Below are 13,867 nucleotides of genomic sequence, written 5' to 3' on the forward strand. Positions count from 1 at the left end.
TGAGACTTTTACACCGCCCGGCCACATACAGAGGCCCAACATGCAGGGAGCACCATCAGGCGTTCTGGAGCACCCAGGTCAATTCTGACATTTCTCTCCTACATGTAAAAATCATCACTTGCTAGAAAATTACATAGAACCCCAAAACTTTTTTTTTAGCAAAAGACCCTAGAGAATACAATAGCAGTTGTTGCAACTTTGTTATCTTGCATGGTATAGCAAAGTTAGCCCAATGTTTTTGCATAATGTGAAAGATGAAGTTACGCCAAGTAAATAGATTGCAATTTTAAAGGGTGACATGTTGGCTCACACTCGTGGAATGGCACCAAAACTTCGCTACTTAAAAATACCCATAGGTGACACTTTAAAATTTTTTTACTGGTTACATGTTTTGAGTTACAGAGGAGGTCTCAGGCCAAAAGTATTGCTCTCGCTCTAACGCTCGCAGTGATACGTCCCATATTGAATGCAGTTTTCAGATGTGGGTGGGACTTAAGTATGCGTTCGCTTCTGCATGCGAGCACACAGGGACAGGGGCGCTTTAAAAATGTTTTTTTTTTTATTGTTAATTTTACTTTTAGTTTGACAATTTTTTCCCCAAAAAATAAATTTTTTGATCACGTTTATTCCCATTACAAGGAATGTAAACATCCCTTGTAATAGGAATATGGCATGACGGGTCCTCTTTACAGTGAGATATGGGGTCAATAAGACCCCACATCTCACCTCTAGGCTGGGAAGCCTGAAATAAAATAAAAAAATAAAAAATAAAAAAAAAAAGACCACACACGCGCACGCGCGCACACACACACACACACACACACACACACACACACACACACACACACTTCTGGCTTAGATCGTAGCAGTGAAGCAGTAGAAGCTCCTGTAAGAACAATCAAGCAGTGGAAAAGCCACTATGATCGTTATGGTGTAGGGAATCGCCAGCTGAAAAAAGCCGATATCTGAATGCCTGTAGCTACAGGCATCATTCAGATATCCCCGCACAAAGGCAAGGACGTCATGACAGCCGGCGGGCGGGAAATGGTTAAAATGCATTTTTTTTTGGACACAAAAGTCGTCCATTTATACAATATTTCTAACACATAGCATGTACATACCAAAACTGAAACCCCAAAATAGATTCTCCTTCTGAGTATGGCGATACCACACGTGTTAAGACTTCCACAGCCTGGTCACATACAGAGGCCAAGCAAGGCTGGGTATTGCAGAGTATGACCGAGTATGGCTGGGTATCGCAGGGTATCACCGAGTAAGTTCTTGGGTGCACGTGCGAGAGCAGAATTCTGGGAAGACATCACTGTACGCCCTCGCAGGGTTAAGCAACTGCCCTATAGCCATCATTTGGCTATGGGCCGGTTGTTAAGTGGTGAAGACCAAGTGGGTTTTGTCCCTCAAAGACAAGTGGGGGGTGCTATTTGGCGCATACTGCAGCACGTAGCCCATAGTCACTCTTTGGAATCGATGCTTCTATCTCTGGATGTGAACAAGGCATTTGATACTCTGTCTTGGCCGTATCTTATGTCTGTACTATGCCACTATGGTTTTGGAGCATCATTTTTGCAGTGGATGACAGCGCTTTGCGACTCTCCTAGGGCCAAAATTAAATACTATGGATTTGAGTCAAACATCTTTAACCACTTGCTTACTGGGCACTTAAACCCCCCTCCTGCCCAGACCAATTTTCAGCTTTCAGCACTGATGCACTTTGAATGACAATTGCGCGGTCATACAACACTGTACCCAAATGAAATTTTTTATCATTTTTTTCCCCACAAATAGAACTTTCTTTTGGTGGTATTTAATTACAGTTGGGAGTTTTATTTTTTGCTAAACAAACAAAAAAAGATGCAAAATAAAAAATCATGTTTAATAGTTTGTTATAAAATTTTGCAAACAGGTAATTTTTCTCCTTCATTGAAATGCGTTGATGAGGCGGCACTGGTAAGCACTGATAGGCGGCACTGGTGGGCACAGATAAGGTGGCACGGATAGGCACAGATAAGGCAGTACTGATGGGCACAGATAAGGAGGCACTGATGGGCGGTACGGATGGGCACTTGTAGATGACACTGAGGTGCAGCAATGTTGTTGAGGCAGATTGTGGGCACTGATGTATGGCACTGCTGGGTGGCACTTTTTTAATTATCTGGGAGTTACTGGCAGGGGGCAGGTGGGCACTGATACGCTGGCCGTGATCGGGACTGATAGCCGATTACCGGCTCAGTTTTGTCACATGATCAGCTATCATTGGCTGACAGCTGATCACTTGGTAAGGGGTCGGGATCGACCCCTTGCTCGGATCCGTGATCAGGCGAGTCTCAGACTCGCCGATCACAGAGCAATGTCATCCTTTCTAAACTACTGCCATAGGGGTTATCTATAAGGATATACATGCCTCCTGCATGTATCCCCACCTGTCAAATGTCTCCCATCTGTTATGAGAACCAAAAAACTGCAGATTCTGTGGGTGGGTCTGTTGTCTGGAGCTCGGTGGGTGGAGTCATATCAGTAGATTTCCCACCCACCTCTACACTCCCCTTATCAATATACATTTTTGCTGGGTATGATCTCCAACATCCAGTGAAAAGACAGGAAAGTAACCACATGACTTCAGCATGCCCAATTATGCTGAGGTGGGAAACAGCCAATCCTGGCAGAGAAGCAGAAGAAAGGAGTGGGAGGAAATTAAAATAAATGCATTTCTCTTAGGTGATTTGCTTACCTTGTGCACTAGCCTATCACTCACAGCAAGGGGGAGGATTTGAGTTTCTCTGTCAAGATTTTTCACTTAATAATAAAAGGATTGCTCAGGGCAAGATTAAGTCTTTGTGGCAAGACTGGACTCAAAATGATAGGAAAGCTTATACTCTACATTATGATATCAAAACAAAAAAAAAAATCCACTTTAACCACTTGGGATCCGCGCTATTGCCAAATGACGGCATTAGCGCGGACCTACTTTTCCGGGACTACGTCTATTGACGTCGTCCCGTGCACGAGCGGCCTGCGCGCCCCCTGAGGGGCGCGCGGCGCGCTCTGTGATCGGCGAGTCCATGAGACTCGCCTGATCACCGATCCGTACAAGGGGTCGATCCCGACCCCTTATCACGTGATCAGCTGTCAGCCAATGACAGCTGATCAGGTGATATAACGGAGCCGGTAATCGGCTAGTATTCCTCCTCGCGCTGACAGCGCGAGGAGAAAAAAAAAAAAAGCCGATCACCGGCGGCCGTGATCGGGACATTAGTCCCGATCACGGCCAGCAATGCAAGCGCCCACCTGCCCCCTGCCAGTGCCCACCTGCCCCCTGCAGTGCCACTCTAATAAAAAGTAAGTGCCCCCCCATCAGTGCCACCCAGCAGTGTCCACAATCTGCCTCAAAGGTGCTGCACCCCAGTGCCGCCCATCAGTGCCCAGCAGTGCCACCCATCAGAGCCACCCATCAGTGCCACCTATCAGTGCCCCCTATCAGTCCCATCTATCAGTGGTACCTATTAGTGCCCATCCGTGCCACCCATCCGTGCCCGTCTTTCACCCATCGGTGCCGACTTATCTGTGCCCATCGGTGCCGACTTATCTGTGCCCATCGGTGCCGACTTATCTGTGCCCATCGGTGCCGACTTATCTGTGCCCATCGGTGCCCACCAATGCAGCCCATCAGTGCCGCCTAATCAGCGCACTTCAATGAAGGAGAAAAATGACCCGTTTGCAAAATTTTAGAACAAACTATTAAAACATGATTTATTATATATTTTTTTTGCATCTTTTTTTGTTTGTTTTATTTTTTGCTAAACTCCGAGCTGTAACTAAATGCCACTAAAAGAAAGCTCCATTTGTGGGAAAAAAATGATAAAAATTTCATTTGGGTACAGTGTTGTATGCCCGCGCAATTGTCATTCAAAGTGCATCAGCGCTGAAAGCTGAAAATTGGTCTGGGACTGAGGGGGGTTTAAGTGCCCAGTTAGCAAGTGGTTAATGGAGGCCTCTCAGTTCATAATCTACAAGCCTATTATACCGCTGTGAATATAGCACCGTTGTCTCATCTCCACGAAACACATCAACTACCGTTATGGGACATCGGCACCGATCCACGAACCAAACGGGTCATCCCGCTCGGATCGGCACACGCCGCGGTGGCCATCTTGGTACACCCATCAGCGTTTACAATGTGATCGCTCCGTCACGGAGCGATCACCTGTTAAACCGGCGTCACGATGACGCCGGTTCCTCTCTCCCCTCTCTGTACTAACCTGTACAGTTGAGGGGAGAAATAGAGCAATACCCTGACAATACTCTGCCAATACTTACCCTGACAATACTCTGCCATACCCATCCATGCTCAGCCAATATTATATTGGGGGAGATGACGTGCATATTGCAGAGGGGACTACATGGTGGTGGCATTTTCATAGGTTTTTGCAAATTCAATTATTTGCTGATCTGAAAAATTATCTGATCCGTGACTCTGATCCAAGGAGCAATCCGATCTGAGTTTTTTGATCCGTTGCACCCCTAGTCAACTCCGATCCCATCCCAGGGTCCTCCTTGCCCCATCGCCCTGTAGTTGGGCCATGTTTAGCACACACTCAAATTATATCCCCCCCACCTCCCTCTTAAGACTTCTTCATTGCCCATTATTCCCTCCAGGTTGTGATAACCCAGCCCAATTTTCTTGGTGGATGGAGAATGGCTTCACGGATATCCATTGCCTATTTACTCCTACTCGGATCCTAGCTTTTGATGCCCTACGCTCCTCTAACAATATCCCTTTGTGAGAACATTAAAGCTATCTTCAACTTAGACATTTTATTCAGCAGCTTATTAAATCTCATCCTACTCCACACGTTCTGACGCCTTTTGGAGAGAATATGCAGAACTAGACCCCAATCATATCTTTGGTATACTCTCATTTCGGTCAGAAAACCCCTGTTGAGGCCATACCAACTGCAATGGGAAAAACTAGGGAGACAATTAGATCCAGAGGACTGGCAAATAAATGACTAACTTTCAAAATGTTCCCACAACATCCTTATCTTAGAGAATGTTCTTATTCTCTCCTCTATGCTTTCGGGGCTGTTCACAAGGGAAAAATGGCACATATTTGGTGGTCTTGCCCAAGGGCATGGCTCAGAACCTATGCTCTTCTACGCCATCTATTTCATGGTGACATCAAAAGAGATCCCTACGAAGCCCTGCTAGGCAAGCCAATTGTTTATCTACTTCACCCGGAAAGGCAACTGGCTCAACGTCTGTTTGCTGCGAGTAAATTGACGACTGTCAGGGCATAGAGGACTCCCGCGCTAAGCTTTGAGGCTGTTAAAAAAAATTACATGAATGACATTATGGTGAATGAGAAACTAACGGCCATTCTCTTGGATACGCATGTTACATTTCTCAAAGTTTGGCAACCATGGATCACATATTTTCATCCCTCCCGCTTCGACAGTATGCTCCTCTCAATTTAGCACTCCTGACGCATCCCCCGTGAACTCTTCTTTCTCCCCTCTCTTCCCTTAATTTCTTCTTCATCACCTTTTCTGTTCAATATGCATTCAGTTATTGATATAGGACCGACAGGGATTACCCTAGTTCGGGTGGTTACTTTGATAAATAAATATTGCTCTTTATGTTACCTTTGGCCCTTATTTTTTCTCCCTCTCCCATGGGGGGGGGGGGGGGGGGGGGGGGGCTCTGAACTACGCATGCCATCTGGTCATTTGTGTCTGGTTACTTTGATAAATATTGTTCTTTATGTTACCTTAATGGGGCTCAACCTGACCTGCAGGGCTCTGTACCAGCATAGTTTTAACTAAACGCAATGAGTTTGTAAGCTCTCGTACTGAAGAGAACACGTTTTAATATTGCTGGGATGTTTCCTCTTCAACGAACTCCTTAATACAGGATCTGCACATTGCTTTCTGCCATGAACCCCTTAGGGGGTTCTTGCAGGAAGGGCATTTCCTCTGACTTGGTGGGTTTGAATGCTTGGTTTTTCCTAATGCTTTTTCCTGCAATGAGAATAAATGAAATCCCTGAAAACTTTCCTGCCCTTATTGCAAAAAAATGGACCACCAGACAGAAAGGAAAGGTTCCCCCCAAAAGTGCAAAACCAGTTACAGCAACCACCATGTCCAAACTACAGGGTCCGAGTGAAGCTACCTCTGACCACGCAGCCACAGGCTCCCTGCAGGTAGGATCCACATACATAACCAAAGCATAAGCCCATATGGAGAATTATTAAGGTACCACTATACCCCTCTTACCTGGGCCTGGGGCGCCTGCTTCCGCCGTAACCATAGGTCTCTCGTCCATCCTTAGAGAGCGCAGCAGGAACCGAGAAAAAAAAAATCCATCTGGTTTTAAATTACCCGGTCCTGGAATCATCGAGGACCGGAAGCACCGGTCAATAGATCCGCCCCATTGGTCTCTGGGTTCCAATCAACAGGAACCACTTCCCGCCACACCCCCAGACGTGACATCACCTGCCAGCCAGGACCCACCGCCGGCCAGCAGCATACTGCCATACCTGCGAATCCCGGGCACTCAGACACTTACACCTCCTGCAGGCCATTGCTTCCCCTGAGCTGGAGAGGTAGGGGACTCCGGAAAACCCCCCACCCGTACTGGAGGGGTTACGGGATGGTCACTGCACTCCAGGGAGACACTTTAAGGTAAGCCTTCTACCTCCACCTTGGAGAGGTCATGCGCTTTCACCATGGCGGAGGAAACAATAACCAAAACCATGGTGGAAGAGGGGAGATTTAAGGGCTGCATGTGTTTCCTGGAAAATGGGCAGAGCTGCACTCTTCAAGGTTGTCCTGAAAGGTGATTTGAGAAAAAAAAAGACCCATACACAAACACACACCATAATGAGTAGATGATATAACTTTCACACAAACCAAATTACACTTATTGGAATTTTTTTTGTTTTTTTAAGATTTTACTTTCTGTTGTAAAACCAGTAAACTCAGTGATGATCAAGTACTGGCAAAAGAAAGATTGATTTATGTGGGAAAAAAAACGTTTTCTGAAAGGGGGGGGGGGGGGGTTGTACAGTATGCTCAGCCTGAAAAAGGGGGGGGTTGTACAGTGTATGCTCACTGTAACGGGGGGGGGTGATTGTACAGTGAATGCTCAGCCTGAAGGGGGGGATTGTACAGTGTACGCTCAGCCTGAAACGGGGGGGGGTTATTGTACAGTGTATGCGCAGCCTGAAACGGGGAGGCATTGTACAGTGTATGCTCAGCCAAAAAGGGGGGGGGGGGGTTGTACAGTGCATGCTAATCTTGAAAGGGGGGGGGTTGTACAGTGCATGCTAATCTTGAAAGGGGGGGGGGTTGTACAGTGCATGCTCAGCCTGAAAGGGGGGGGGGGGTTGTACAGTGCATGCTCAGCCTGAAAGGGGGGGGGGTTGTACAGTGCATGCTCAGCCTGAAAGGGGGGGGGGGGTTGTACAGTGCATGCTCAGCCTGAAAGGGGGGGGGGGGTTGTACAGTGCATGCTCAGCCTGAAAGGGGGGGGGGGTTGTACAGTGCATGCTCAGCCTGAAAGGGGGGGGGGTTGTACAGTGCATGCTCAGCCTGAAAGGGGGGGGGGTTGTACAGTGCATGCTCAGCCTGAAAGGGGGGGGGGTTGTACAGTGCATGCTCAGCCTGAAAGGGGGGGGTTGTACAGTGCATGCTCAGCCTGAAAGGGGGGGGGTTGTACAGTGCATGCTCAGCCTGAAAGGGGGGGGGTTGTACAGTGCATGCTCAGCCTGAAAGGGGGGGGGTTGTACAGTGCATGCTCAGCCTGAAAGGGGGGGGGTTGTACAGTGCATGCTCAGCCTGAAAGGGGGGGGGGTTGTACAGTGCATGCTCAGCCTGAAAGGGGGGGGGGTTGTACAGTGCATGCTCAGCCTGAAAGGGGGGGGTTGTACAGTGCATGCTCAGCCTGAAAGGGGGGGGGTTGTACAGTGCATGCTCAGCCTGAAAGGGGGGGGTTGTACAGTGCATGCTCAGCCTGAAAGGGGGGGGGTTGTACAGTGCATGCTCAGCCTGAAAGGGGGGGGGTTGTACAGTGCATGCTCAGCCTGAAAGGGGGGGGGTTGTACAGTGCATGCTCAGCCTGAAAGGGGGGGGGGTTGTACAGTGCATGCTCAGCCTGAAAGGGGGGGGGGGTTGTACAGTGCATGCTCAGCCTGAAAGGGGGGGGGTTGTACAGTGCATGCTCAGCCTGAAAGGGGGGGGGTTGTACAGTGCATGCTCAGCCTGAAAGGGGGGGGTTGTACAGTGCATGCTCAGCCTGAAAGGGGGGGGTTGTACAGTGCATGCTCAGCCTGAAAGGGGGGGGTTGTACAGTGCATGCTCAGCCTGAAAGGGGGGGGTTGTACAGTGCATGCTCAGCCTGAAAGGGGGGGGTTGTACAGTGCATGCTCAGCCTGAAAGGGGGGGGGTTGTACAGTGCATGCTCAGCCTGAAAGGGGGGGGGGTTGTACAGTGCATGCTCAGCCTGAAAGGGGGGGGGTTGTACAGTGCATGCTCAGCCTGAAAGGGGGGGGGGTTGTACAGTGCATGCTCAGCCTGAAAGGGGGGGGGGGTTGTACAGTGCATGCTCAGCCTGAAAGGGGGGGGGGGTTGTACAGTGCATGCTCAGCCTGAAAGGGGGGGGGGGGGGGTTGTACAGTGCATGCTCAGCCTGAAAGGGGGGGGGGGGTTGTACAGTGCATGCTCAGCCTGAAAGGGGGGGGGGGTTGTACAGTGCATGCTCAGCCTGAAAGGGGGGGGTTGTACAGTGCATGCTCAGCCTGAAAGGGGGGGGTTGTACAGTGCATGCTCAGCCAAAAAGGGGGGGTTGTACAGTGCATGCTCAGCCAAAAAGGGGGGGGTTGTACAGTGCATGCTCAGCCAAAAAAGGGGGGGGTTGTACAGTGCATGCTCAGCCAAAAAAGGGGGGGGTTGTACAGTGCATGCTCAGCCAAAAAAGGGGGGGGTTGTACAGTGCATGCTCAGCCAAAAAGGGGGGGGGTTGTACAGTGCATGCTCAGCCAAAAAGGGGGGGGGTTGTACAGTGTATGCTCAGCCAAAAAGGGGGGGGGGTTGTACAGTGTATGCTCAGCCAAAAAGGGGGGGGGTTGTACAGTGTATGCTCAGCCAAAAAGGGGGGGGTTGTACAGTGTATGCTCAGCCAAAAAGGGGGGGGTTGTACAGTGTATGCTCAGCCAAAAAGGGGGGGGTTGTACAGTGTATGCTCAGCCAAAAAGGGGGGTTGTACAGTGTATGCTCAGCCAAAAAGGGGGGTTGTACAGTGTATGCTCAGCCAAAAAGGGGGGTTGTACAGGTATGCTCAGCCAAAAAGGGGGGGGTTGTACAGGTATGCTTAGCCAAAAAGGGGGGGGTTGTACAGTGTATGCTCAGCCAAAAAGGGGGGGGGTTGTACAGTGTATGCTCAGCCAAAAAGGGGGGGTTGTACAGTGTATGCTCAGCCTGAAAGGGGGGGAATTGTAAAGTGTATGCTCAGCCTGAAAGGGGGGGGGGGGGTTATACAGTGTATGCTCAGCCAAAAAGGGGGGGTTGTACAGTGTATGCTCAGCCAAAAAGGGGGGGTTGTACAGTGTATGCTCAGCCAAAAAGGGGGGGTTGTACAGTGTATGCTCAGCCAAAAAGGGGGGGTTGTACAGTGTATGCTCAGCCAAAAAGGGGGGGGGGTTGTACAGTGTATGCTCAGCCAAAAAGGGGGGGGTTGTACAGTGTATGCTCAGCCAAAAAGGGGGGGTTGTACAGTGTATGCTAATCTTGAAAGGGGGGGGGGTTGTACAGTGTATGCTCAGCCTGAAAGGGGGGGGGAAATTGTAAAGTGTATGCTCAGCCTGAAAGGGGGGGGGGTTGTACAGTGTATGCTCAGCATGAATGAGGGGGGGGGGTAGGGGATTGTACAGTGTATGCTCAGCCTGAAGGGGAATTGTACAGTGTATGCTCAGCCTGAAGGGGGGGGGGGGGGGGATTGTACAGTGTATGCTGTGCTTGGGTGGGGGGTTGACGATTGGATTGTACAGTGTATGCTCAGCCTAAAGGGGGGGGGGGGGGACTGGATTGTACAGTGTATGCTCAGCCTGGGAGGGGATTCTACAGTGCATGCTCAGCTTGGTAAACATCTCACAAGAGTAAAAGCAAGTCGCCAGACACTGAAAACATAAAGCGGGGGATAATAATGCTCGGAAGACGTTCCGTTTCCTAGGACTGCTGCAATACAGGACGCAGAGAAGCAGGGCGACCCCGTGCATCTCTATCTTTTAACCTGGGCCTCCCAGGAACCATCCCATTACCACACAAACCCATCACCAGAGCTCACCTGGCCCTCTACCTTCTCTCACTCCCCCTACTTCTCTCACATCTTCCTCCTTTGTGATTGCTCACACATTCTTCCGCTTTGCGTTGACGTTCACTCCTTTCTTTATTTACGCAAGACGCATCAAGGACGTCGGCTCCGCCTCCTTACCTCTTTGAGCCATTACTACCCAATAAGAGAGAAAAAAGGCGGGGCTAATTTCGGCATTTTCTTCGCTTTGTGCGGGGTGTTGTGGATTGACCTAGTTGTATTATTTGTTATGCTGCTCTGTAGTTATACTATATCCGTTGTCATTGTACTGGATACAAAACAGGAGCAGTGTTTCGTTTTCATGAAGCTGTTTGTGATGGAAATAGTGCGACTTGTGTGGAGTTTCACAGCTCTAATTCTGTTCTTCACGGCCCCGCCTCCAATGTTTTATGTGAGGAATCGTCCTTCTATTCTGCCTTGTGACGTCACGTCATTTTCTAAAAAACGAAAATGTTTTCTCTTATTAGGCTCGATTCACATCTATGCATGTTGCTTTTGAGCGTTTTGGCGGTGCTTGCCACATTTTTGGACACACATTTTTATAGCGATTTGCTTTTTGTTTTTACATTGTATATAGCTGGTTGCTAAGGAGGAGTCAGGACGCGGGCCGACACGTCCTTAACAACCGATGAGTCATCGGTTGTCAGCAGGCTTCCCGCTGAATGTAAAAAAAATAGCCGGCTAAAAAAAAATAGAGAGAAAAAATGGCAACAGGTCCCCCCCCAGGACCATGCCAGGCCCTTGGCTCTAGTATGGATTTGGAGGGGACCCCCACGCCATTTTTTTTTTTTAAGTGGTGTGTCCCCCCAAAATCCATACCAGACCCTTATCCCCTTTCCGTTGGGGTCCCCCAAGTTTCTGTCCTTGGACCTCTACTATTCTCCATCTACACATCCTCCCCTATTCAGAAGATGGCTTCCCATGGCTTTCCCTACCATTTACATACTGATGACACCCAAATCTATCTGTCTGCCCCTCAGCTCACCCCATCAATCTCCTCACGCATTACTGATCTACTAACAGACATATCAGCCTGGATGTTAAACCACTTCCTCAAAAACTGAGCTAATATTTCATGCCCTTTCCCCTAACTATATATATAAACCACACACACAGCATGGCCATACATCTATGCAGATTGTGACCATAAACATGTAATGTGTCTAGCCAATTAAGGACAGGTCCTATTTCTGGCATTTGTTGTTTACAAGTAAATTTTTTTTGGGGGGGGGGGCTAGAAAATTTATTAGAACCCCCAAACATGATATATATATTTTTTTTTAGCAGAGACCCTAAACAACACAATGGAGATCATTGCAATCATTTATGTCACAGCATATTTGTGCAACGGTCTTGCAAATGCATCACATTTTTGAATAAAATAAGAAAACAGTAAAGTTACCCCAAACTTTTAATAGAGTGTGAGAGATGATGTTACAGAAGAGATCTAGTACTATAATTATTGCTCTCACTAACATTTGCGGTGATACCTCACATGTGTGGATTGAACACCGTTTACATATGTGTTGGCTTCTGTGCGTGAGCTGGGAGGGACAGGGCGCTTTAAAAAAAAAAGCATGTATTTTACTTTAGAATTTTACACTGTGCCTTTAAAGCAGAGTTCCACCCAAAAATGAAACTTCCACTTTTCAGAATCCTCTGCCCCTCCGGTGTCACATTTGACACCTTTCAGGGGGGAGGAGGGAGCAGATACCTGTGTAATACTGGTATTTGCTCACATTTCCCGGCATAGATCGCGGCGGCAAACTACGCCACATCTGATGCCTTCTCCCGCTCCCCCCCCCCCCCCACTGTCTTCTGTGAAATACATAGGTCCCACAAGAAAGCAGAGACCAGTGGGATTGTGCAGTGCGACTCACGCATGCACAGTAGGGAACCAGGAAGTGAAGCCACAGGTCTTCACTTCCTGATTCCCCTACCAAAGATGGCGGCGGCAGCACCCGAGAGCTGAGGGATAGATCGGCTTTGGGTGCCGACATCGCCGGCGTCCAGGACAGGTAAGTGTATATTAAGTCAGCAGGTGCTGTATTTGTAACTGCTGATTTTTCATTTTGTTTTTTTGGGCGGAACTCTTCTTTAAAGTATTTGTAAACCCTTACAAACCACTTTGACCTACATGTAAGCCTAGATTAATGCTTACCTGTAGGTCCAAGAAATATCTCCTAAACCTACACGGTTTAGGAGATATTTGCCAAAATACAGGCACCACTGTCAACGGTGATATGCCGCGAGTGGCGGCTCCTGTGCGCATGTGCAGGAGTGACGTCATCGCGGCTTCGTCGAATGACAGTGGCGGAGCAGTGAGACCCACGAGAAGATGGATGCTCCGGACTACAGGGGACAGCGGTGACTTCGCTGGCTCCAGTGTCAGGTAAGTGACACATAATGGACTACTATGCGATGCATAGTAGTCCATTATGCTTTACCATTGCAGGGAATCAAAGAGGAAGTAAACTCATCAGGGTTTACTTCCTCTTTAAGTGAGTTTATTTTTGGGAAACCCTTTTATTCCTATTACAAGGAATGTAAAAATCCCTTGTAATAGAATTAAGCAGGACAGGGCCTCTTTAACATCAAAAAGACCTCAGATCTCACATTTAGACTTGAAAGCAATACAAAAAAAAGTATTCATAAAAAAATAAAAATGGGCCCTTTAACCACTTTCAGACCGGACCATTTTGCTGGTAAATGACCAGAGGTCTTTTTACACTTTGGCACTGCGCTGCTTTAACTGGTAATTGCGCGGTCATGCAATGTTGTACCCAAACAAAATTTGCGTCCTTTTCTTCCCACAAATAGAGCTTTCTTTTGATGGTATTTGATTGCCTCTGCGATTTTTATTTTTTGCGATATAAACGTAAAAAGACCGCAAATTTTGAAAAAAAATGATATTTTCTACTTTTTGTTATTAGAAAAATCCAATAAACTCAATTTTAGTCATACATTTAGGCCAAAATGTATTCAGCCACATGTCTTTGGTAAAAAAAAAGTCAATAATTGTATATTTATTGGTTTGCGCAAAAGTTGTCACATCTACAAACTAAGGTACGTTTTCTGGAATTTACGCAGCTTTTAGTTTACGACTGCCTATCTCATTTCTTGAGGTGCTAAAATGGCAGGGCAGTACAAAACCCCCCCAAATGACCCCATTTTGGAAAGTAGACCCCCTAAGGAAATTGATAAGAGGCATGTTGAGCCCATTGAATATTTTATTTTTTTGCCTCAAGCGATTGAATAATGACAAAAAAAAAAATTTTTTTTTTTTTTTACACAAAGTTGTCACTAAATGATATATTGCTCACACATGCTATGGGCGTATGTGAAATGACACCCCAAAATAAATTCTGCTGCTTCTCCTGAGTATGGGGATACCACATATGTGGGACTTTTTGGGAGCCTAGCCGCGTACGGGGCCCCGAAAACCAAGCACCGCCTTCAGGCTTTCTAAGGGCGTAAATTTTTGAGT

General features: G+C 47.8%; 1 protein-coding gene across 6 annotated transcripts in view; it reads right to left on the reverse strand.

Moving 5' to 3' along the window:
* The window catches only part of MARF1 (meiosis regulator and mRNA stability factor 1), a 502,817-nt gene extending 492,355 nt beyond the window's left edge, over positions 1-10,462 (reverse strand). For 5 of the 6 annotated variants that reach the window (XM_077448919.1, XM_077448921.1, XM_077448922.1 and 2 more), the window contains exon 1: positions 10,354-10,462. The gene's annotated coding sequence lies outside the window, so the exon portion shown is untranslated. Of the gene's footprint in view, positions 1-6,287; positions 6,338-10,353 lie in introns of all 6 variants that reach the window. The other variant, XM_077448918.1, reaches the window with a different exon arrangement.
* Between the last annotated feature and the right edge of the window lie 3,405 nt (positions 10,463-13,867).

This window comes from Lithobates pipiens, unplaced genomic scaffold, assembly GCF_037356315.1.
Source record: "Lithobates pipiens isolate NorthernLeopardFrog02 unplaced genomic scaffold, aLitPip1_a1.2 Scaffold_22, whole genome shotgun sequence".
In the NCBI taxonomy this organism is placed as follows: Eukaryota; Metazoa; Chordata; class Amphibia; order Anura; family Ranidae; genus Lithobates; species Lithobates pipiens.